This window comes from Pteronotus mesoamericanus, unplaced genomic scaffold (assembly GCF_021234165.1).
Source record: "Pteronotus mesoamericanus isolate MK-2021 breed Mesoamerican mustached bat unplaced genomic scaffold, CSHL_Meso_final contig_78, whole genome shotgun sequence".
NCBI lineage: Eukaryota > Metazoa > Chordata > Mammalia > Chiroptera > Mormoopidae > Pteronotus > Pteronotus mesoamericanus.
The window spans coordinates 9,663,612-9,687,445 of NW_026555258.1; the positions used below are offsets into that span (position 1 = coordinate 9,663,612).

General features: G+C 39.7%; 1 protein-coding gene across 5 annotated transcripts in view; it reads left to right on the forward strand.

Moving 5' to 3' along the window:
• The window catches only part of STRBP (spermatid perinuclear RNA binding protein), a 175,428-nt gene that overhangs the window by 53,761 nt on the left and 97,833 nt on the right, over positions 1 to 23,834 (forward strand). For 3 of the 5 annotated variants that reach the window (XM_054584408.1, XM_054584409.1, XM_054584405.1), the window contains exon 1: positions 263 to 426. The exons of 1 other annotated variant lie outside the window; for it this stretch is intronic. The gene's annotated coding sequence lies outside the window, so the exon portion shown is untranslated. Of the gene's footprint in view, positions 1 to 262; positions 427 to 22,767; positions 22,868 to 23,834 lie in introns of those variants that run through there. One more of the 5 variants, XM_054584406.1, reaches the window with a different exon arrangement.

A 23,834-nucleotide genomic window follows, 5' to 3' on the forward strand; every position in this document is an offset into this window, starting at 1 on the left:
ACGGAGTTTACGTAAGCGTCCGCTCACAGGTGCATGCGACCGCCATCAGCGTGTGCTCCCTGCGCGTCCCCAGGTGCGCAATTGGCGCAGGCGGCGGCGCGGCACCGTGGTAGCGGGCGCTGGCCGGTGCTCTCAGGTGCGGCAGAGTGCGCGTGGAGGGGGCGCGCGGCGAGCGAGGGGGCGGGCTTTCCGTTCCCCAGCAGCAGCGGGGCCCGCCCCCCGGTCCGGCCTATGGGCGCGTTCGGCGGCGTCACGTGCTCGCCGCCGCTGCCGCCGAAGCGGAGACCGGAGCCGCGAGCGCCACCAGGGCAGCAGCCGCCGCAGCCGCCGCCGCTGGGCTGAGGAGCTGGAGACGCGGGCTGACGAGGTGGCGGCGGCGGCGGAGCGGGAGCGGGGACCGGGCTCGGGCAGAGCGCGGCGGCGCGGGTAGGCTGCTGCGGCGGGGCAGGCGCCTGCGCGGCGGGCCGTCCCGGGCGGGCGGGCGGCGGTTAAGGTGGCGGTTAAGGCGGTTGGCGGAGCCGGCCCGGGCCCCGCATTGTTTGTTGTGCGTCCTTAGCAGCAGCGGCGGCGGCGGTCGGGGCGGAGAGCAATCCCGGCCCCCGGGGCTCCGGCATTGTGGCCGCTGCCGCCGCTGCGGTGCCCTGGCCGCTTCGGGCAAGGGCAGCGGGCAGCCTTCCTCACCTTCGTGGGGACGGGGTTCCGGCCCCCAGCGAGGGGAGGGCGTGGACAGTGTGGGGGCACCGGCGCTGGGGGGTCTGGGTAAGATAGAGAGCGAGGGGCTCTGGGCAGGTGTTGGAGGACGTTAGGGACAGGGACTGGGAGCGAGGCTTCGCGGGGGGTGCGGGCAGATTTGTGGGAGAATGTAGGGTGGAGGGATCCTGCCCCATGGAGAGTGAGGGCCTTCGGGCAGGTTCGGGGCACCCAAGGGGGCCAGGGCGTGTGCGAGAGGGATGGAGGACATTCAGGCGGGTGGGGGGCAGTATATGGGGTTCGGGAGAGAGTGAGGGAAGCCTTGGGGAGGGCAGAGCGAGCGTGACGGGAAGGGAAGAGAAGATTAGGGATTCGAGGGAGGAATGGAAGAAGCGGATGTCCCGGTCCGGGCTACGTGTGAAGGGCAGGGAGTGGGGGCAGGTATAGAGAAGACCACCGGACAGACCTGAAGAGAAATGTGGAGGAGGGGGTTCGCGTAGGGGGAAATGGGGCAGCGTGAGTGGGAGAAGGGAGAGAGGGAAGTCGGGTGTCTAGGGGTCTCTCCAGTGATGGTGAGGGAAATGGAGGGTGCTGGGGAGGAGGTGTGTGTAAGGTTAGGCCCCGAGGCTTCTGCAGACCCCTGAGGAGGTGTGTGGGGGACACCGGAGTGGGGTGGGAGGGTGCTGAGGCTGGCAGATGGCACGGACAGGGGAGAACATGTGAGGGGACAGGGCAGGTGTCCATCTGGTAGTGGAGCTCAGGGGAGATGAGCATAGGGTGGAAGGGGGAAGGTGATAGAGGAGCAGGGCCTCAATTTGAGGAGTTTGAGAGAGAAGTGGGGACAGTGGAATAGGGTGATGGGGATGGAGAGAAGATGATGTCTCGGCAGAAGGTGAGAAGGACATTTAGCACGTAGCAGGAAACGTGATTGAAATGGAGGGTGTCCTCGCTGGAGTATGGAGGAAGGTCCCGGAGCAGAAGAGGGGGAACTTTGGAGTTGGGGGGGACAGGTGAAGTGGAGTGTGTGTGCGATGGAGGGCCGAAAGTGTAGGGGGTGATGTTCTTGGAGCGGCAGGTGACCCGTGGGGACCCATGGAAGGAAGCGGTTCTGAGCAGGAAGTGTGGAGGGAAGTTGGGGAGAGGGAAGGCAGAGGCTGGTGGGGGTGTGTGTTAAGGGAAACCAGGAGAGGGAGGCAGTAGGGGATAGGTTGGGTGGGAAGGTACGGAGGTCTGGAGTACAACAGATGGAGGGACGGAAGCACCGGTTTGGGGTACTAGATTGCAGGTAGGCAGGGAACAGAGGAGGACAGGATATTTTCGGGGAGAGGATGTAGAGGAATGCTTAGTACCTATGGCGGGGTAAGGGAATGGCAAGATGGAGATGTGTGTGGGTCCGTCTGTGGCTAGAAAGGGATAGGTTGTCTGTTGAATTGGGGTGGTGATAGTGGGGGAAGCAGGGCGCCCAGGTGCAGGGCAGGAAATGACTATGCAGGTGAAGAGAGTTAGGAAAACAGGTTGCTTAAAAAAGTGTGGAAGGAGCAGGGTGCTGAAGTGTGGGGAGAGGTTGGAAAACGTTGGGTCTTGAGAGATTAAAGTGGCCAAAATTTTTAGGTCTCTGGAAGTATAAGGAAGGGCAGAGTGCAGAAGTTGGGGGGAAAATCCAAAGGGAGAGAATTAAATTCTGGATTTAGAGAAACTGGAGAGTGTGTGGGGATGTGTGTGTGGGGATGTACATGTGGATCGTGGAATGACGTTAATAGAATATGGAGGACATTGAGTCCTGTACCATACCTGAGAGTTCATGTTTCTAGGATCAGAGAGATCATGAAGCCTGGTTTTGGTTCCAGAGCCCAGTGGGTAAGGAAGGGATAAGGAAGGGCTGTATACACATTCCTAAGTTTGAAGGAGGTGTGTGGTGGGGTATTGTGCTAGCACATTGGCCTGAGGAGTGGGCAGATGGAAGAGGCATACAGGGTCATGAAGAGTACACTGAGCGTGAATAGAAATAGGATTGCAGCAGGTGTAGGGCAGATGGTTTTGTGAAGATACTGCAACAGACCAGGGTCCATGTTACATCAGTAACATTCAAGGGCAGTGTATTAGGGAGGAAGGGATAGATACCTTGGTGCAGTGTCTCAGATATCCTGGTGCTTTCTGGGTAATGGGGCAGTTTTCAGATGTTGAGTGATGTCATATCTGAGTCCCTTGCTAGAGGCAGACACAGATAATACACACATCCAGTGCCCAGAAGTGGCAGGAATGGAGCTTTCCTGACTCTTTAACTTCTTTCAGGGTTTGAATACCTGATCTTGGGATGTCAGCTTTTTTCCCTAAATAGTTAAAGTAAAATTTAATTGGAAGCTTTTGGATTTTCTGGTATTTTGATTTGAGTTGGGAAGTGTAGTGTTAGCTGTATTGAAGAAAAACTTCTGGGGTTGTGTGGACATAGGGCCATCAGCTTGCCAAACACAGAGGAAATGACCTTTAGGGGTTTGAGCACGGACATTTCAGTAGAGGTCTCATTCAGTGTTCTGTGGCTTGTGTTAGATTCTTTGAGGTTTGGAAGGATTAAGGAGACTGCTTTGAGATTGCCTCAGTACACAGGGTTTTCTAGAATCTTGGAAAATGATTTCTCTTTCACAGTTGAAAATTTAGCCTTGTCAGATTTTGCAAAAAAAGAAATTATTTCATCATGTTGTAGAAATAACTTTGATTATTGCTTTGTGAACTTCAGGTAATGTGTAATGTGGTACCTTACACATAGTATGATTGCAAATAAAAGGTCTGCTTTGGTACATTGGGAAGCTTTCTGGGTTGATTAGCTCTCTTGTCAGTTTGGGAAGTATTTTAATGCAGCCATTATAAGTAAGTTCAAATAGTGTGTAAGTGGGAATCTTGTCTAAACATAATGAGGGCTGAGCAGAACATCACATTTTAAGTAATCTGAAAATATAAATAGAAAATTAGCTGGGAGCTAATAATTTTTGAAATCCAAATTTGAAGTGTATTATAAAGGCAGCAAAATAATGCTCTGAAGGCATTGCTATAAGATTTCGTTTTTGGAGGGAAAGGCTGGTAGAGTGTAAGATGCCTTTAATTGAAACTCTTAGGAGTATTTTGAGATTTGATATATGTAAAAAATATAATTATAAGGAGCATGTCTGGTCTGACCCCTTTGGCTCCCTGACAGAGAATTTGAGCAGTTGGGTATAAGATGAATAGAGTGACCTTTGAAAATTCTGACCAATATGGCTATTGTTTTCTCTTGTGTTTTTTTTTTTTTTTAAAGTCCATTGTGTTCATTTTAATGGTTTGAGGCAAGCAGTACTTTCTTCCTCAGAATACTCAGTTCTGGCATAGTATTCGGATCATATGTATTGTTCTGTGAAGTTCTGTGGTTTGGGATAGTTGTAGGCACTTTAAAATATTATGCTAGGTTTATGAACCAAGGAAAGAAGGTTATTTAAATTTTTGTAGGCTAAATAATTGGGTCTGGTTTTATTTTCATTGATGCTTGCTGGACAAGATACTTAATCCCTTTGTGCTTATTTCTTCTCCAGAAACCTGACTCTTTATCTACCCAGCATGAGAACTGAGATGGTTTATATAAAACGAGTTTAAGTCTTTCAGGAAGATTAGAACTATGTAAAAGTGGAGAATAGATGTTAACTTCTTTAGTCCCTTTTTTCCTTTAAACCTGGTCAAATAATAATTAGTGCTTCAGATTTTAGCATTAAATAGGCTAATTTGTAGTGAGGAACTTGGATAGAGATGAAACTTCTGTGAGATCAGAGAAGTCTGTGAATTGAAGTTTGTTCATTCTTTGTTCTACTGTCTACTTACCTTTCCTGGCTCATTTCTGCAGCTGACTCTTGTCTGTTTAAATTCTTGAGTAGAGCAGAAGCTTAGGAGAGACATTTTGGGTGCTACATATAGTCCAAGATGGTTTCAGAGCCTGAATTTCCAGAGACAAAGTGCTTCTATCACTTAGTGAATTCAGTTCTTAAATCAGGAATAATAAACATAATACATTTTTCTGTGTATTTTACAGAAAATTGATTAATTCTGAATGACTTGAACAGAAAAACAGCTGTCCCTTCTAGTGAAATTAAGCCTCCTTTTTCAGATTTATTGAATACTTCTTCCCTTTTTAAGTTTTAGGTGTTAAATAATTACCCATTCATTTGATATTTCCAAGCCTATTTAAGGGGGAATAATTTTTAAATGCTTTTTAAAATGTTGTTTGGTTTATTGGTTGTCAAGAGCCTCCAGATGCTGGTTATGATAGATACTGCAAAAATGTAAATAGTAAGTTGCTTTATTAGACATTAATTTGCTTGAGTTTAGTAATACCCAGCCCTGATAGTAGTCTTTCTGTGCTGTCTGATCTGCTTACTCTTATATAACATGTTTAGACACCATTACCCATCCTACTGTTCTTCTGTTTTTCATTTTGTTTATTGGAAAATTGGGTTATTTTAAAAATTTGTTTAGCTGTGTAAAAACTTTCTGACAGGTACTTATGAGAGGCTTCGTAATCCAGTCTAATTTTAGAAAACTGTTTATTGAGACATGTAAGTTAAATTTATGTCAATCAAAACAGAAAGGAATAAAGTAATGAGGCCTGATTAATGGTGTTAAAAATATTTATTTATTTAATAAAATACTTACATGTTTGAACCGGAAAGCTCAACAAATCTTTAACCTTTAGGTCTTGTGTTGAATAGTGAGGTGACCAGATAACCTTATTTGTCACTTTCATGCCTAATTTGAGTTTTTCCTTATCCTGAGGGTCAAGTGTATCATTTTTGAGAAGTATGGTATATATTTCACAAAGGATATTCCATATATGTGTTGCCCAAGCAATCCTAATGAATGAAGCAGCCCTAAATATTTCAAATTCTCTTAACTTCTGACATAACTAACACTATGTAGAACATCTGCTTTTGTTAACTTTAGCACAATTTGAAAGGGTACAGGTGATTATATCAATAAATAAATCACAGGATTGCATTATGTGACTTCATGGTTCATTTCCATTTGAAAAGTGAGAATTCTGCAGCAGGTTGTGTAATAAATTCTAGGCGTTTCTGGGTCATGGATAAGATGTAGTTTCTTACTGCACCTGCAGAATTTCCTGTTCTTTGCAGTTTTCCAGGTGCCAGGGCTTTTTACAATATCCTATTGAGCAGATCAGCATTTTGTTTATGAATTAAATTTAATCATATTAATGCTATTGATAATGCTATTGACATAAAATAGAAGTATGCTTTTTAACCTGTTTTCCCAGTTTAGTCCAGCAAACATGCATTGACTTTAGGCTGAAAGGTGTGCTCTGTGACAGGCCTGAGATTTCTTGGTAGGTCTGAAAAAATATTTTTTTGAATAAAGAATAAATCATTCTGTGGATAGATAGGCCCTTAAGGTGAAAATAAAGTCTATAACTTTGATCACCTATATTCAGTTAGCCTAAATGAAAATCAGTACATTTTAAGAGAGCTAGGTAAGTGACCTGATAAAGAAGTAGTTTGTTTTTAAAAGTTAAGTTGGAGGCAGCTCATTCTTACGATGTTTCTAATTCCACGTAAGTCTGAAATTCCTCAAACATTGCATGTAATCGTAGCCTTTTGTACAGCTCAGGCAAACAGCATTTTAACTTAAGAAAGTATTAGATACTAACTGGGTACCTCTTAATTAAGTGACGTTAGAGAACTCAGTTTTAGTCGGGAAAGCTGGTGAAGTAGGGGAGGAAGGTGTTGCAGTTTTGATAATGTAAGTTAGCAGCTGGAGAGCATAAACATCTGGAGCCCTTAGTGTGCGTATTTTCAGTTGTTTTTGAAGTAAGCTATAAATAAGCTTTTAATGTCAAGGTTAGCATGGAAGAACAGATTTCAAACATATTAGTCACGAGGCTTTTAAAAATGTGGTGTCATGCTTTCTGATATGCCACTTTTGTGGTAAATGTGGAACTAGCCAAAACTAGCTTTTGAAATTGGTATTATTGTTTAGTAGTGTTCTTTATTTCTAGAGCTCAGGGTTCACATACCTGAACTTTGGTCACTAAAATAGCTGGGTAATGGAGGTGAATAGCAGTATTACGTTTGGAGAAATGGAGGCACAAAAGAGTTGACTTAGGCAGGCTTTCAGAACACCCTCTCAGAAGTTGTGTATAAAGTTCCTGTTAGTCCCTGAATTTGGCAAGGTAGGTTGATGGCTGGACACATTTGAAATCTGCCTCTTTTAGTCAAGCCCCTGGAATAAAGCCTGTCCTTCCTCAGAAACTTGGTCCTAGGGTTATGCAATAGCAAAAAATCTGAAGAAGGAATCTCCCTATAGGTATGCCCAGAGATGACCCTGCATAACCTCCGTCTCTGTACTGGGCAGTAGAAAAATGTTTCGGCACTACAAGACTTGGGTCGGAGGTCTGATTCTGCTGTTTACTAATTGTAGATCTCTTTCCTCATGTGTAAAATTGTAATAAAACCCCTAATTTGTAGAGTTACAGTGAGGGTTGAAGAAGATAAGAAAATTGTAAACTAAGAATCACATAACATTTTCTTTTTTAATGGAGGATTGAGCAGAAATTAAGGGTAGGTTTTGAAGTAATTTGACTTGTAAGGACCTGGGTTTTTATTTTTTATCATGGCATTTTCAAATGTACTTAAAAGAGAAACAGTACAGTAAACTTCCACATACCTGTCAACTCCAACAATTATCAGCATTTTGCTGTTCTTTTATCTAGTCCTTGCTCACAATTTTTTTTTGTTTTTGCTGGAATATTAACAGTAAATCTTGGGCATCATATACTTTCACCCATAAATACTTCAATATGTATTTGTAACAGATAAGAACTTAAAAAATAACCACAAAACTATTTTAAATCTGCCCCCCCAATTAGCAATTTCTTATCTAATACTCAGAAAGAGCCATATTCAAAACATAGTTCTACAACTCATCAGCTTTGTATTTCAATTAAATTACTAGCTCTCTCTGAGCTTCTGGTTTCTTATCTGAACATAAAGATGATACATTATGAAGTTATTCTGAGTGAAAATGAAATAATGTATAAAATGCCTAACATGAAGATTCTCAGTAAATGACCCAGCGCGCGCCTCTCTCTCTCTCTCTCTCCCCCCCCTCTCTCCTGAGCCTTCTAAGGCAGGTGAATAAGAATTATGGGTTGCCCTCCTCCCTTCTTTAGTATCATAAAGAGTAACAGTACTCTGGAATTATTGCCCATTAACCTAGTGAAATTTCTCTTCATTAGGCTAGTTGACTTCTAAATTCTACAGTGTAACAGTTAAAATCATATACACCCTCCCCCACCCAAATCATTATTTTCCTGTCTACTGGCTTATTTCAGTCAGCAAGCGTCTTTTTATTTTTAACAACCCTTTCTTTGACCTTACTGTCTCTTACAGCTACAATCCAATTTTTCACCTTCTTGAAAAAGTTGTTTCTATTCCTCTTCAGTTTTCCTGTTCTCCTCTGAACCTACTCTAATGAGACTTTGTACCCCATCACTCTACTAAGAGTGCTTTCATCAGAACCACAAAGTTTAATTCCTGACCTATTAACAGCATTTGTTGCAGTCGATGCCTCCTTCCTTGAAATGCTTTTCTGCTCTGGTTTCTAGGACACCACACTCTGCTGCTTTTCCTCCTACCTCCTTGGCTTCTTCTCAGTTTCCTTTGGTTCTTTCTCATTACTCCTGCCTCCTAATACCGGACCCCGCCCCATGGGGTCCCTGCACTTTATTCTCATTCTCCTGGTGATCCCATCTAATCCCATAGCTTTCAATACCATAAATGTTCTGACTCCAGAATTTTTATCTCTGAAACTCCAGGCTCGTATATCCTACTATATATTTTATTGGCGTCTCATACCGAACTTCTCCCTAAACCGAACTGCTGGTCTTTACCCTGTCCCATCTTCCCGCTGCCCGTCTTGTAGTCTTCCACATCTTAGTAAATAGGATCTTCCTCCATCTTTCCAGTTGTTCATCCAAAACTTGGAATCATGCTTGACTCTCTTTCACACACCACATGTGATCCATCAGGAATTCTGGCCAGTTCTGTCATCAAAATATAACCAGACTCTGACCACTTTTTGTCACATTGAGTGATTTAAGTCTCCATCAGCTCTTCGGAATTACTACAGTAGCCTTTTTTGCTCTTGCCCTCTCATAGCCTATTCTCAGTGCTGTAGCAGGAGTGATCCTTTAAAAAAGGTAAGTCAGATTTTTGTCTCCTAGTCAGTACTCTCCAGTGAAACCTCACCTTGCTTAGAGTAAAAGGCCAACTCCTGTCAAAGTTCGTAAGTGCTCAGATCTCTTCTTTTTCCTCTCTGACCTCATTTCTTCTTTCTTTTTGCTTACTCCATCCAGCCACCGCAGCCTTCTTGCTGTTTCTTTAACATGTCAGGCATATCCCCGTCTCAAGTCTTTCACATTTGCTTTTTGCCCTCCCTAAGGATGCTGTTTCTCAGATCTCTGCGGCTCTATCTTTCTTAGAATTTTGCGCCTACCTCACCTTTCTAGTGAGACCCTCCCTTAGCACCTTACTGAGATAGCAGCTCCTCCCTGGGCGTTCTTTTCTGCCCTCTTTTTCTCTATAATGTTTTAACCATTTATCTTATTATATATTTTGCTGTTTTATTTTGTTTATTGCCTTTTCCCCTTCACTAGAGTATAAGCTCCATTAAGGCAAGGATTAATGTTGGTTTTGTTTTCTTTGGTACTAAGTAGGCACTTGCATATTTATTGAATGAATTGTTCTTTTATGAGTTGCAGTCTATTACTTTGTAAAGGATGCAATAGCTGTAGTATTTTGGTAGGGAATACTTTGGACCTTGAAGTCTATGGTATATTTTATTCCTGTTGCTCTTCATGAGTATCTTAAGACTGCTAATAGGTTCAATTGTTAATTTATCATCATGAATTTGAGTCCATATGTACTGTGCATAATCTATGTTGCATTGAAGGATACAGATAAACTATACATAGACCTTGACCTTTAAGAGCTTACAGTCTGTCAGGGGAGGTGATGGCATGAGATACATATATAGGGACTCCCCTGCGAAAAATGGAATTTATTTGTAAAAAAAGCAATACACCTATCGAGACATTTTTTCCACTGCTCACAACATTTTTTGAACTCATCAATTTTGATGCCTCTTGGTGTTTCTGCTATGTTCTGTTCCACCTTTTCCACATTGGCAAAATGTTTCCCTTCGAGGACTTTTTTTTTTCATTCAGGGAGACAAAAGTCGCTCTACCCTGTGGGTGAGATCAGGTGAAGAGGGAGGGTGAGGTACAGGGGTCATGCCATTTTTGGTCCAAAACCACTGAGCACTCAGTGCAGTGTGGGCAGGTGCACTCGTATATCACGCATCATGAGATGGGCAAACATGTTTAAAGAGTCTTGGAAAAAAATTGACTGAAGCCAAATGCAGCCTCTCACAGCAATGCCAGCTGGTACACTAATAGAGATAGGTTCCTAGAAAGCTTACTTAGCAGGGAAAGCCTGCCCTCCAGAAGGTAATTCAAGGTTTTTTGGGTGTCCTCCCCTCGTGTGTGTGTGTGTGTGTGTGTGTGTGTGTGTGTGTGTGTATAAAAATCTCGTAAGTACTTACATATATATGTATATACATATATTTATTATATACATATATACACATGTAAATATTTACATATTTATAAGTATATGTAAACACTTGTATGTGTGTACATTTAAATGTACTTAAAGATTTATAAATTATATATGTAAGTACTTAAGAGATAAAATGGTCAAGGAAGTCAGAAGAGCGAGAGATTATTTCCAGGTAAGGATACTATTGAAGACTTCAGAGAGGATGTGGTTTGTGATATCTGTGCTGAGCCAGAGAACAAGTAGGATTAGATGATGGGAAAATGGGGAAGAGAATTCCATATGGAGAGAATAGAAACACATTAGAAAAGTAAGAATACTCAAGATTGCTGTGGCAAAGAACAGGTGGTTCACTTAGTTAAAGATAGAGAATGTGAAAGGGCTTGGTAGAGTGTACGTTTGGAGAGGAATGTTGGAATTACTGATGGAAGGCCTTGAATGCCAGAATAAGGAATTCAGACTTTGTCAACAGTGAGGCTTCTGTGAAAGGTTTTTGAGCAAGTGTAGGGATGACATTATTAGGGCTATCTTTATGAATTTGACAACTTTGTTTGAAAAGAGAGGCTGAAATGAATACACTGATTAAGATAATGTTGAATAGTTTGAGGAAAAAAGAGAGAGAGTGAAAAAGGGTATAGAAAGGATACCTTGGAACTACTGAAACTTAGTAACTGATTGTGAGGGCTGAGCAACAAATCTAAAAGGTTTCAAGCCTAGTTGATCAGGCACCTGGGGAACCGAAGAGAAGTGGGATTGAGAGGCAACTTTGGTTTAATTTTTTAATAGATTTTATTTATTTTCAGAGGGGAAGGGAGGGAGAAAGAGAGGAAGAGAAACATCAGTTGGTTGCCTCTTGCACATGGCCTAGGCAGGTGCCCTGACTGGGAATCGAAATGGTCATCTTTAGCTTTGTGGGACAATGCCTAACCCAACTGAGCAAGCTTGGTGTAGTTTTGTACTGAGTTTGCAAGTATGGTGGTGACAGCCAGGTGATGATCTGATGAAGAGAAAATCAGCGATCCTTTTATAAGGTTTGAGCATCTGTGGCTTTATGCCTTCATTTTGATACAATGACTCCCAGAAAGAGAAGTGAGACTTAATTGCTGAATTATTACTGAGGTCTGAATCTAGACAGTTGATTTGGGAAACTTCTGATAAGGCATCCAAACTTTTACTTTGATTTGTAAGTAGTTCTACTTGTTTTACTCAGTTTGCTAGGTGAATTGCTCTGGGTTGTAAAGCCCTTCATGTGTTCTCAGCTGTGTGATACAACTTAAATGTTGTCCTTTGAGCTTTCTGTTGGCTGTGGATATCAAAGTACTCTCATACTCCTTGAAACCAGTAGATGAAAGTCCCATCTAGTCACCTTCATCACTGTTAAGGTCACTTTAATCATGCCATACTTTCTTTTGCCCCATAGGTCTTAGTGGCATATTGAAGGAAGACAAACCTTCTACCCTGATTAATGGTAGTTAAGGTGTTTGTTGCCAAAACATTTCTTTAACAACTTGCACTTAACAAAATGCCAGAAGATATCAGAGGATTTAACTTCTATTCCAGACAAATTGAAGAACAGATTAAAGTTCTTTTGGGTTCATATATCTTGTTTGGAGTCTTGTAGCAAGAGAAGTTTTTACCCCAAGGTTAGTTATACGAGAAAAGAATTATTTGCAAAATAATGTTGATTAATGTCTATGATTTTATTTATAGGCTATCTAATGATGCATGATACTTATTTTTACATTTAATGCATTTTTAATAGTTGGATAAAAAGACGTTGAGTTTATTAGTTAAAAACTTAACAGTTCACCAGCTTGGTTTAGAATGGTGGTGACCTTGAACTTACTGCATCAGTTATCTCTGAATAGTCTTTTTCTTTGTGCTTAGCTCATAATATCAGTGAATGATTTTTTTGCACTGACATTATAGGGTCTGTTTTTTGTTTTCCAGTAAATAGTCAGTAGGAGCAGTTTTCCTGAAACAAGAAAATTTTCCAGTTTAAGATAACTTATTTTCAGCTCATTGGAGGTGTGGTGGCATTTAAGTTTGTCAGATTTAGCATATATTATAGTTAATTTTTTTTAATCTATGCAATTTTATTTCCATGTAAATTGGCTTGCCAGGAATATAAAGTATAACATCTTAAGCTTGTGAGAAACCTGTGAGATTCTTTTGGCCCTGCTTCGGTCTTTGACAGCTGTAGAATTTAAGAAATACCCAGAGTAGTTAAGGGATTTATCCGAAATCACACACCTAACTAGTGGTAGAGTTTGGATGAGAAATGGATATCTGGACCTCCAGGCTTGGACTCCTTCCACCATGTCAGGCTGCTTTTTCAGAAATGGAGACAAGAAAGCCTTGAATAAACTTAGTTTAACTGGTCACATTGCTGGCACTGAATGATGTTCGATACGAACAATTTGGTTATTTTACCTTGTTCCTCCTTTTATTTACTTATTTTTTTATCTTCACCCTAGAGCATCTCTCCATTGCTTTTAGTGAGAGAAAGAGGGAGGGGGGAGGGAAGGAGGGGAAGAGAGAGATAAACATCGTTTGGTGGCCCTCTTGCATATGCCCCCATCCAGGATTGAACCCACACCTGGATATGTGCACTGCCTGGGAATCAAACCTCTGACCTTTCAGTCTATGGGAGACACTCCAACCAACTGAGCCATATGAGCAATGGCCCTCGTTCCATCTGAAAATTGATTTTTTTAGATTAACCTTTTATTTTTCAATTTTTTCATGTATTTTCAGAGAGAGGGGGAGAGAAACATCAGTGTGTGGTTGCCTGTTGTACACCCCCAACTGGGAACCCAGCCCACAACCCATGCACGTGCCCTGACAGGGGAATCATACTGGCGACCTTTTGGTTTGCAGGCCGGCACTCAGTCCACTGAGTCACACCAGCTAGGGCTAGATTAACCATTTGAAACTGCACAATTTAGTGGCATTTTTTTTGTGTAGTCACAATGTTGAGCCACTAAAGCCCCTCATCCATTAAGGAGTTTGAAAAATTTTTAAGCAATTAAAGTAAAAATATGACAAGGTCAATGATAGCCAGTTTGTATTATAGGTCTCCCCTAATGATTTGTCACCTATCTCAGATTTCCCAGTGAGAAGTAGATAAATCCTTATTATTATTTAGTAGTAGATGTATTACTTTTAAACAATGGCGGCATTACAAAAGAAATTGTCAGGTACATAATGATTAAGAGTACTAATAACAGGTATGCATTATACAACTTATCTCTAATCTTCACATTAGCTTTTCAGAATCACTACTATATTTCAGATAAGAAAACCAAACCTAGTTTAGTAAGTCTAGAATCATTTAACTGGTAAATTGTGCATCTGGGTTTTGAGACCATGTCTGTTTGGTTCCAAAAGTTGGGTGTTCTCTTCACTAAATCTGGGGACTTGGTATAACTACTGTCTTAGCAGGACAGTGGAAGGGGCGTCCAACCTATGGCTCACGGGCTGCTTGCAGCCCAGTATGGCTGCGAATGTGGCCCAACACAAAATTGTAAGTTTACTTAAAACATTATGAGACTTTTTTTTTGTGATTTCATGTTACAGTGTATTTAATGTGTAAGCCCAAGACAATTCTTACTCTTCCAGTGTGGCTCAGAGATGCCAAAAGATTGGACACCCCTGAAAGGGGAGTTGAGTTTTCTGGCCTGGTAGTTTCTACAGTAGTAGCCACACTCTCCTGACCAGTTATGATCCATATTCCATAGGGGAAAAGCAAAAATAGGAAATAACCTTTGGACAACGCTAATGGACATAATTACAATGAGAAGAAATTGCAACGTACCTTCTGAGATTTTCTCTTACAAATTCTCTATTTTTTCTTCCTATTTATTTTTAGTGAATTGTTATTTGATTTGATTTTAAAATCATACATTGATTGGCTTGATTAGTTAATGATTAGTCTTAACATACCGGAACGTGGTTGAATTCCCATTTTGAGATAATTTTAAAAAGTGATGGCTTACTTCCAATGAAAAATAACTCAAATTGAAGGATTTTGTAATTACACTTTACCCCTATTAAAAAGCAAAACTCATTTTAGCTTTTTTAAAGTTTGAAAGAAATTTTAGTAGGCCAGTTTTCAGTATTTCTTTGAAAGTGGCTAGAAGTCATCTCGTAAACCTTGTGATTTTTCTACTCTGCTTTGAATGACACCACTTTCTCTTCTGAGTAATATACACTGGAGTAATTTGCTTCAGTATGCTGGTGTTGGGGTAAAAAGATGGTATCCCATGAAAAGCAGCTTCCTGGCAACTGAACTTCTTCAACAGAAGAGATCTTTTTAGGTTTTGTATAGCAGTAGCAGCCATGTCATATGTTCAGAATTTGAGTGTTTTGATAGTTACCCAAAGAAGTAATAGATTTTTGACAGTGACCTTGTGACTTTTGCTGATATCTAAACAGTATGTATTTCCATAAGCAGATTTTAAGCTTTTAAAAACTTTTATTTAAAATTTAAAAAATGACCTTGTAACTTTGCTCAAATATTACACGTTATTTTTTTGTTTTGACCTACACGTGAGGTTTCATTCTCTCTAGGACCAGCAGAAATGTGTCATGAAGAGTATAGGCTTTGGTGTTGGTGAGATTTGTTTCAGATCCTTTCTTTGCTACTTACTAACTATAAGACTTACTTTCACCTTTTAAAACGAATGTAATACCTCGCAACTCTGCAGAGTAAGATTAGAGGGGTGGTGTCTTTAAAGGGCTCAGCACAGTGTATGGCACATACTATTATAAATTGTGTTCAAATTGTAGCTGTTGTAGGAAGAAGTCTAAATTTTGGTAGTCTAGACAAATATCAACATAATGCAAATACAATAAACCTTGTTTTATAATGTGTACTTTCCTGCAATCAGTACATTTTTTCTTGGATTCTGTATGTGTGCGTGCATGTGCATGCTGAAGTTGCCATGTGTCAATTTTCACTATTTCCTGCAGCTTGCCCTCTTTTCTCAGAAATGCTTGGCAAATATCTCCATTGATTATTGTATAATTTATCTCAAAGAATAGTTGGTGTTTCCTATACAAGCTAATGATGAGATATTTGCTCCCTATAGCAGTCCTTCAGTTAGGTGTTTCTGTATTGCATGCCACCTTCAGGTTCCTACCACCTTCAGAGATGTCTGCTTGCCAAATGCCCAAGCTTATTTTAAAGAAGGAAGCTCTGGTTGCCTGGGATGAGGGAAGTACACAGTGCCTGTTTATTATTGTTTATAGTATGTTTTATGATTGTTGATATTGAAGCATGAAAAGCTATATCCTAGTCTATTAATTTTACTCATTAGTTCCCCGTCACTTGTAATATCATTTGTTTTGATCAGCAAAGTATACAGTAGGCCGTTTACTCTTAAAACAGTGGGGTTGAGGTTGTGATGAATCATAATCCAAGAATATCAGCTATGGATGGGACTTTGGAGATCAGCTCCACCAACCCTCTTATTTTATAGATGCGAAAACTGTCTGAAAGTTGTGACTTGCCCAAGGGCCCAGAATAAGTGACAGGTCTGATTTCCAGTCTAGTGTTGTGAAGGTAACCTGGTGAGTGGAGAGAGAGCACTGGACTTGGGAATCACATGGTCCTGATTTTGACTGTGTGACTTTTATCAAGTATATCTGAGTCTTTTTCTTGCTGTTACGCTTTGTTTCCAGGGTCTGGAGGATTATGAGATAATGTAGAAAAGCACAGTGCCTGACATATACGATGGGCTCAATAAATGCTGTCTATTATGTTGTATTTTTTTTGATTACTTAAAACAGGTCATATGGCTAAGTGATTATTCTTTATGAAATGGGAATCAATGAGCATGGTTGATATTTTTGCCAAATCCTTTTACTGAAAATCTAAGTAGTTGTTCGTTATAGGAGGACTGCTTACTGCAAAATGAGTGCAGAACATTTGTCAAGAGCTTAGTGAATACTGCTCCAGGCTGTACGTGTTGTCATGGTTCCTTCCTGGGAAATTTCTGTATTCCCCAGGTGAAATGGACCTGATATGTGGAACACTAAAATCAATCTACATTTAGTTAGGCAAGCAGTTCTCAAACTTTTAAACTCAGAACTCCTTTACACTCTTAAAAATTACTGAAGACGCCAAAGATCTCTTATGTGAGTTATATCTGTTGGTATTAGAAATTATTTCTGACAAAATTTTAATATATTTATTTAAAAAGCTTGTAAGTTAAGAGATTGTATGCATGTATAAATATGTATTTAAGATTTTTAGCAAATTTCTAGTATCTAGTACATCATGCTTTACAGTACGTCTCTAGACTTCTCCATCTTACGTAACTACAAGTTTGTACTCTTGATCAGCATCTACATATTTCCTCACTTTCCAACAGTGAGTAATTTTTAATGAAAAATAGCTATTTTTCAAAATGAAAACATTCAAAAGATTGGGCACTGCTTTACATTTTTGCAAATCTCATTAGTGTGTAGCTTAATAGAAGATAGCTAAGTTTCTGATAGCTACTTTTGCCTTTAGTCTCTTGTGGTGCATTGTTCTGGTTGAAGTATATAAAGAAGAAAATTTGGCTTCACACAGATTTGAAGTTGGAAAAGAGGATTATTTTAATAGTTTTTAAATATAATTGTGGGTATTCTTCTTTGTTACTATATCAAAACTTGACAAATGGTAGTTTCTTAATGGAATCTGAAACCAGATCAGTAAACTTTTTCTGTTCTGTTAAATTAAAATCCATTGGTCTGTTGTATTTTGTATGGCTCTTTTATCCATATGTAGTATTATAACATCATGCATTGGTCATTTGGAAAATGTTGCATTGAATTATGTTGAGTTTCCAAGTGTGATACATTTCATTACATAATACTCTGCACATTATGTAGCCTCTGGAAAACTACATTTATGAGAGAATGGGAATTAAAAAGGCATATAATGTCTTAGTACTACTGTGAAAAGACCTCTAGGAGTCCCTGGATCATTGTTAGAGAATGGTGGAATTAGACAAATGGGTAAACTAAAGGTAGTGACCAGGTTTGCGAACTGCAGCTTTAATAATGGCTAGTCTGGAAATTAAAATGGAATGGATTGTTGTACAAGTCTAAGTCTTAGAAAACCGTCTTATTCCTTGAATAAAGTGGCCTAATTCTGAAAAGCAGTGAATTTGGTCATTGAATATCTGAGTGATTTTTATATAGGAGACATTGTATTAAGGTGTTACTAAAGCTATGCATTCTGAAAAAAGATTCCTTCTCTTCATTAGTTGTAGACTGGAGAGGTAAAACATAATTTTGTGAAAAGATAACTAATGCAGGGTTCTCTGTAACAAATGTGACATACATTGCTGTGTAGAATGGTTTTTTTAATGTTAATAATTGCTTTATTTTTTTCATGTATCAATCACATTATTTTAAAATCATGTTCTATTCATTATGCTATTACAGTTGTCATGATTTTTCCTTTTTGACCCCTTCCACCCCTCACACCCTCAGGCAATCCCCTACCCTTCATTATTCATGTCCGTGGGTCATGCGTGTAAGTTCTTTGGCTACTCCATTTCCTGTTCTGTACATTATACCCCTGTGACTATTCTGTAACTACCTCTTTGTACTTCTTAATCCCCTCACCTCTTCACCCATTCCCCGACAGCCCCCTCCAATTTGGCAACCATCAGCCTGTGCTCTGTGTCCGTGATTCTGTCTCTGTTCTTCTTTGCTTAGTTTGTTTTTTTAGATTAAACTGTTGACAGATTTTGCGATTTTATTTTCCATAGTTTTGATGATCTTTTTCTTAAATAAGTCCCTTTAACATTTCATATAATAATGGTTTGGTGATGATGAACTCCTTTCGTTTTTTTCTTGTCTGGGAAGCTCTTTATCTGCCCTTCGATTCTAAATGATAGCTTTGCTGGGTAGAGCAGTCTTGGCTGTAGGTTCCTGCTTTTCATGACTTTGAATATTTCTTGTCAGTCCCTTCTAGCCTGCAAAGTTCTTTTGAGAAATCAGCTGACAGTCTTATAGGAACTCCCCTGTAGGTAACTAACTTCTTTTTCTCTTGCTGTGTTTAGGATTCTCTTCTTATCTTTTAACCTTTGGCATTTTAGTTATGATATGTCTTGGAGTGGGCCTCTATGCACACACTTTGTTTGGGACTCTGCTTCTTGGATTTCAGTGTCTAGTTCCTTCACCAAATTAGGGAAGTTTTCTTTTCATTATTTTTTCAAACAGATTCCCAATTTCTTTCTTTTTCTTTTCTCTTTCTGGCACCCCCATGATGTGAATGTTGGACTCCTTGAAGTTGTCCCAGAGGCTGCTTATACTGGCCTCATTTTTTGGGGATTCTTTTTTCTTGTTATTGTTCTGATTGGTGGTTTTTTGCTTCCTGTGGCTCTGTCAGGGGTGTGGGGGGTTTAGAAAAGGGACAATGGCCTCTGCTGACCTCAATGCCAGATACTTCAGTTTCTCCCAGTATGCCACTGGTACCTATCAGGCTGCTGCCCCGGTGCTGGAGCTCAGAGGGTCTGAATCTGAGTAGGTGACTGTGTGTGTGTGTTGTTTAAGAGGAACTACTTGGGACTCCAGAAGTTTTTTCCACCCCCTCAATCCCTGTTGATTTTTGCAGCCAGAAGTTGTGGGGACTTCCCTTCCTGGCACTGGAACCCTGGATTGGGGGTGCCTGGTATAGGGCTGGGTCCTTGCTCCCCACATATCCTTCGCGACTTTTTAATCCACCACATGTGGGTGTGGGACTAGCCTGTTCTGAGTCTGCACCCCTCCTACCAGTCTGGATGGATGGGGTTTCTTTAATTCCATAGCATCAGACTTCCATTCAACTCTATTTCTGGTGGTTCTGAGTGATGGTTGTTCTATATTTTAGTTGTAATTTTGATGGAGTTGTGCAAAGAGGTGAGCCATGTCTGCCTACACCACCATCTTGACTGGAAGACCTGCAATTCTTCAAAGATAGCTTTTTGTGTGTGTGTTTGGTGGGGGAGTTAGGTGGTAGGTTTTCCTCCCTCTTTTTAATCCTTATTCACGTATATATTTATTGGTTTTAGAGAGGAGGAGGGTGAGGGGGGAGAGAGACATCGATGTGAGAAAGGAACATTGAATGGTTGCTTCCATATGTGCTCTTACCAAAGATTGAACTCTCAACCTAGGTATGTGCCCTGACCGGGAATCGAACCTGCAGCCTTTTGTTGTATGGGATGATGTTCCAAGCAACTGAGTCACCCGACCAGGGCTCTTCTCTACTTTTAAATGTATTTATTGGTGTTTGGATTCCAAAGCTTAATATTACCACTGTTGAGGCATTTAATATACTTAATTCCTTGATGAAATTATGGTAAAATAGTAATGGATTAAACATTTCCAGGTTTTTTCCCCCAAGGTAACATTTTACTGTTTTGGTGAGGAACAGTTTGTTTGTGGGTTTTTTCATTGTGTTTTAGGTCAAGAGTTGACTTACCTTTACTGTCTAATATGTTGCTCTTTGATTGAATAATATGGTTATAGTCTTTTGAAAGAGTATTGTGGCTTGCAGAGCTTGTTTAAGGAAAAAATTCATTTGTACTGGCAGTCAGCCAATATTTTATAAGCTACAATTTTCTTTTGAATAGCTGGTGGTTTGTAGCTCCATAATTTGTGGTTCTTCTGACTTGTAAAAAGATTACACATATTTAAAAATGACCTTATCACTGTAATGTTTTAAGCAACATACAACTGTCAAATTCTGTTATGTTATAGTGTTCTTGTTTTTTTACTTAATTTTCCTGGATTGAGACTCTGTTTTAAATTAATAATTTATACAGTATGATTGCTCTACCTCTCCCCTAAATAAACTCCAAAAAAACCTGACACCAAAAACTATTTTGGTAGTATAACAGGAACAGCTTAAAGGCACAGGAAATGTGAATCTTTCTACATCAGTCAGTCTGCCAAATCCTTGCAGTATCCATGCTATTCCATTCCTTAACCACTGCTGCTCGGATATGTTGAATTATGTGGTATGTGGGTTTGTTTGGGTGTGTTTAGTGTTCCCGCATGACATTTAGTTTTAAATTAGTTTCTTGTGATGCTGCCACTGTGGCTATTTCACATGCAGGTGGAAAAGAGCATTTCATTTGTAATGCTTCATGTTCTGTACCTTGTACTTGTGGTTTGTATATAGGTAGTTAAGTTTGTGTAAGTCATGAGATTTTTTTAAAACCCTTCCTTTTGATTTTAGGTTAAATCTTAAATGAAATATGGTGATCTTTCTGTTTGAAAGATTTTGGAAAAGCCAGATTAACAGCTTTATTTTTATATTTATAGAAGTTTTACAGATATAAATGAACCTTGCATTCAACTTCAGTAATACTTTTTCTGTATAATTTTGTCATTTCAAGAATGTTACATAATGGAATCATACAGTATGGAAACTTTTAAGATTGGCTTTTTTCACTTAGCATAATTCCATTGAGATTCATCTAAGTTGTTACATGTATCAGTAGTTTGTTCTTTTTCATAGCTGAGTAGCATTCCATGGTATGTAGGTACATCACTGTTTGTTTAATTATCACCTGTTGAAGGAAACTTGGACTGTTCCCAGTTGTTGGCTATTAAGAATAAAGCTAACGTAAACATTCATATATAAGCTTTTGTGTGATCATAAGTTTTCATTTCTCTGGGAGTAATGCCCAAGAGGGCAACTGGAGGGTTGTATGGTAAATGCATGTTTAGTTTTGTAAGACATTACTGTACTTTTCCAGACAGGCTGTAACATTTTACATTTATACTAGCAATGTATGACTGGTCCAGTTTCTCTGCCTCTTTACCAGCATTTGATGTTATCACTGTTTTTTAAGAAAAATTAATAGGCCGTGTTATTTAGAGTAGTTTAAATTTACAGAAAAGTGACCAGATAATACAGAGAGTTCGCAAATATACCTTCCTCCTTTGCTGGTTTCCTCTTTTATTAGCATCTTCTATTAGTATGGTACATGTGTTAAAATTGATGAACCAATATTGATACATTATTATTAGCTAAAGTCCATAGTTTACATAGGGTTCATTCTTGTGTTGTATATTCTGTGGGTTTTGACAAGTGTGAATATACCCACCATTATGGTATACAGAATAGTTTTAATGCCCTAAAAAAATCTCCTGGGCTCCACCTATTTATACACTCCCAAACTCTAACCCCTTGCAACCATCAATCTTCTTCCTGTCTCTACAGTTTTGCTTTTTCCAGAATTTCATATGTAGCCTTTTCAGGTTGGCTTCTTTTACTTAGCAATATGCATTTAAAGTTCCTCCACGTCTTTTGGTGGTTTGATAGAACATCTTTAAATTGTGGAATAATATTTCACTGTATGGATATATCCCAATTTATTCTGTTGAAAGACATCTTGGGTGCTTCCTATTTTTTAAGTTATGACTAAAACTGCTATGAACATTTGTGTGCAGGTATTTGTGGGAACATGGATTTTTTTCTCATTTGGATAAATAGCTAGGAGTGTGATTCCTGGATTGTATGCATAGCTTACTACTTTTTTTTTTTAAAATGTGACTTGATTTTATTTATTTATTTTTAACTTTTTTTTTAAAGAGACGAGAAGGTGGGGGGAGAAAGAAGGAGAGAAACATCGATTTGTTGCCTCTCGTATACACCCCCACTGGGGACTAAACCTGCAACCCAGGCATGTGCCCAGACCAGGAATTGAACCAGTGACCTTTCTCTTTGTGGGGTGATGCCCAGCCAGCGCAGCCACACTGGTCAGGGCTGTATGCTTAGCTTTATGAGAAACTGTTAAGTGGTTTTTCTAAATGGCTTGTACTTTTTTTTATTTTTTAAATTCTTACTTGATGATACATTTATTGATTTTAGAGAAAAAGAAAGGGAGGGAGTGAAAGTGAGAGCGAGGGGAGAGAGAGACAGTGACGTGAGAGAAACATTGATCATTCGCCTCCCATACATGCTCTGACCGGGGATCAAACCTGCAGCCTTTTTGGTGCATGGTGGTGCTCCAACCAACTAGGCCACTTGGCCACGGTGCCTTGTATTATTTTGCATTCCCATGAACAATGTATTATTTTTTTATATTAGCAATTGAGAGAAATGTGTAATGATATCTCATTGTGTTTTTAATTTGTATTTCTGTGATGGCTAATGATATCGAACATCTTTTCATGTGCTTATTTGCTATCTATATGTCCTTTTCAGTGAAATATTTGTTCATGTCTTTTGCTCATTCTTTAATTGGAGTGCTTGGTTTTTTACTGTTAAGATTTGGGAGTACTTACATTCTAGATAGAAGTCCTTTGTTGGATATTTGGTTTGCAAACATTTCTTCAAGTCTTTAGCTTCTCTTTTTAGCTTCTTACCCAGGTCTTTCATAAAAAAGTTTTTAATTTTTTTTATCCTTTCCCGAGAACATTTTTTCATTGCTTTTAGAAATAGAGGAAGAGAGAGAGAGAAACATCGATGTGAGAGAGAAACATTGATTGGTTGCCTCCTGTACACTCCTGGACCAGTGATTGAAGCTGCAATATAGGTATGTGCTCTCACTAGGAATCGAACCTGCAACCTTTTGGTTACAGGGTGACACTCCAACCAACTAAGCCACACTGGCCAGGGCAAAACGTTTTTAATCTTGATGAGGTCCAGTTTATTAGATTTTCCTTTTTTGGATCTTGCTTTTGGTGTCATGTCTAACTCCTCTAGTCTTGTTTATGTGTCCTGAAGATTTTCTTCTATGATTTTTCCCCCTAAAAGTTCTTACAATTTTATATTTAAGTCTCTGTCCCTTTAAAAAAAAAAAGATTTTATTTATTTTTAGAGAGGGGAAGGGAGGGAGAAAGAAAGGGAGAGAAGCATCAGTGTGTGGTTGCCTCTCATGCGCCCCCTGACTGGGGAGCTGGCCTGCAACCCAGGCATGTGCCTTATACTTGGAATCAAACCAGTGACCCTTTGGTTTGCAGGCATGAGCCAGGGTAGTCTCTGTCTCTTTTGAAATAGTTTTTTGTGTAAACTATGAGGTTTAAATCAAAGTTCTGTCTTTTTCGGCCGCCTGTAAATGTTCAGTTCCTCTATTATTTGTTGAAAAGCCTATCCTTCCTCCATTGAATTGCTTTTGCACCTTTGTCAAAACTCAATTGGTCATGTTTGTATGGATCTATTTCTGGATTCTCTATTTTGTTCCATTGATCTATGTATCTATCCTTCTGCCAAGACCACACAGTCTTGATTACTGTAGCTATATAAGAAGTCTTTAAATTGGGTGGAACGATTCCTCCCTTTTCTTCTTTTCTCAAAATTGTTTTAGCAATTCTAGGTCTTACAGGAATTTCATTAAATCTATAGATCAATTTGAGGAGAATTTACAGCTTTACTATGGTGCATCGCTACCATTGTATTTTAGTAGCTTGGAATGAGATTAGAGAGTAGTAGTTTTGTAGAGAAAATGGTCAAAGTATTGTACTTAAATTGGAGAGAGACATTTGTTTATAATTAGCAAAATG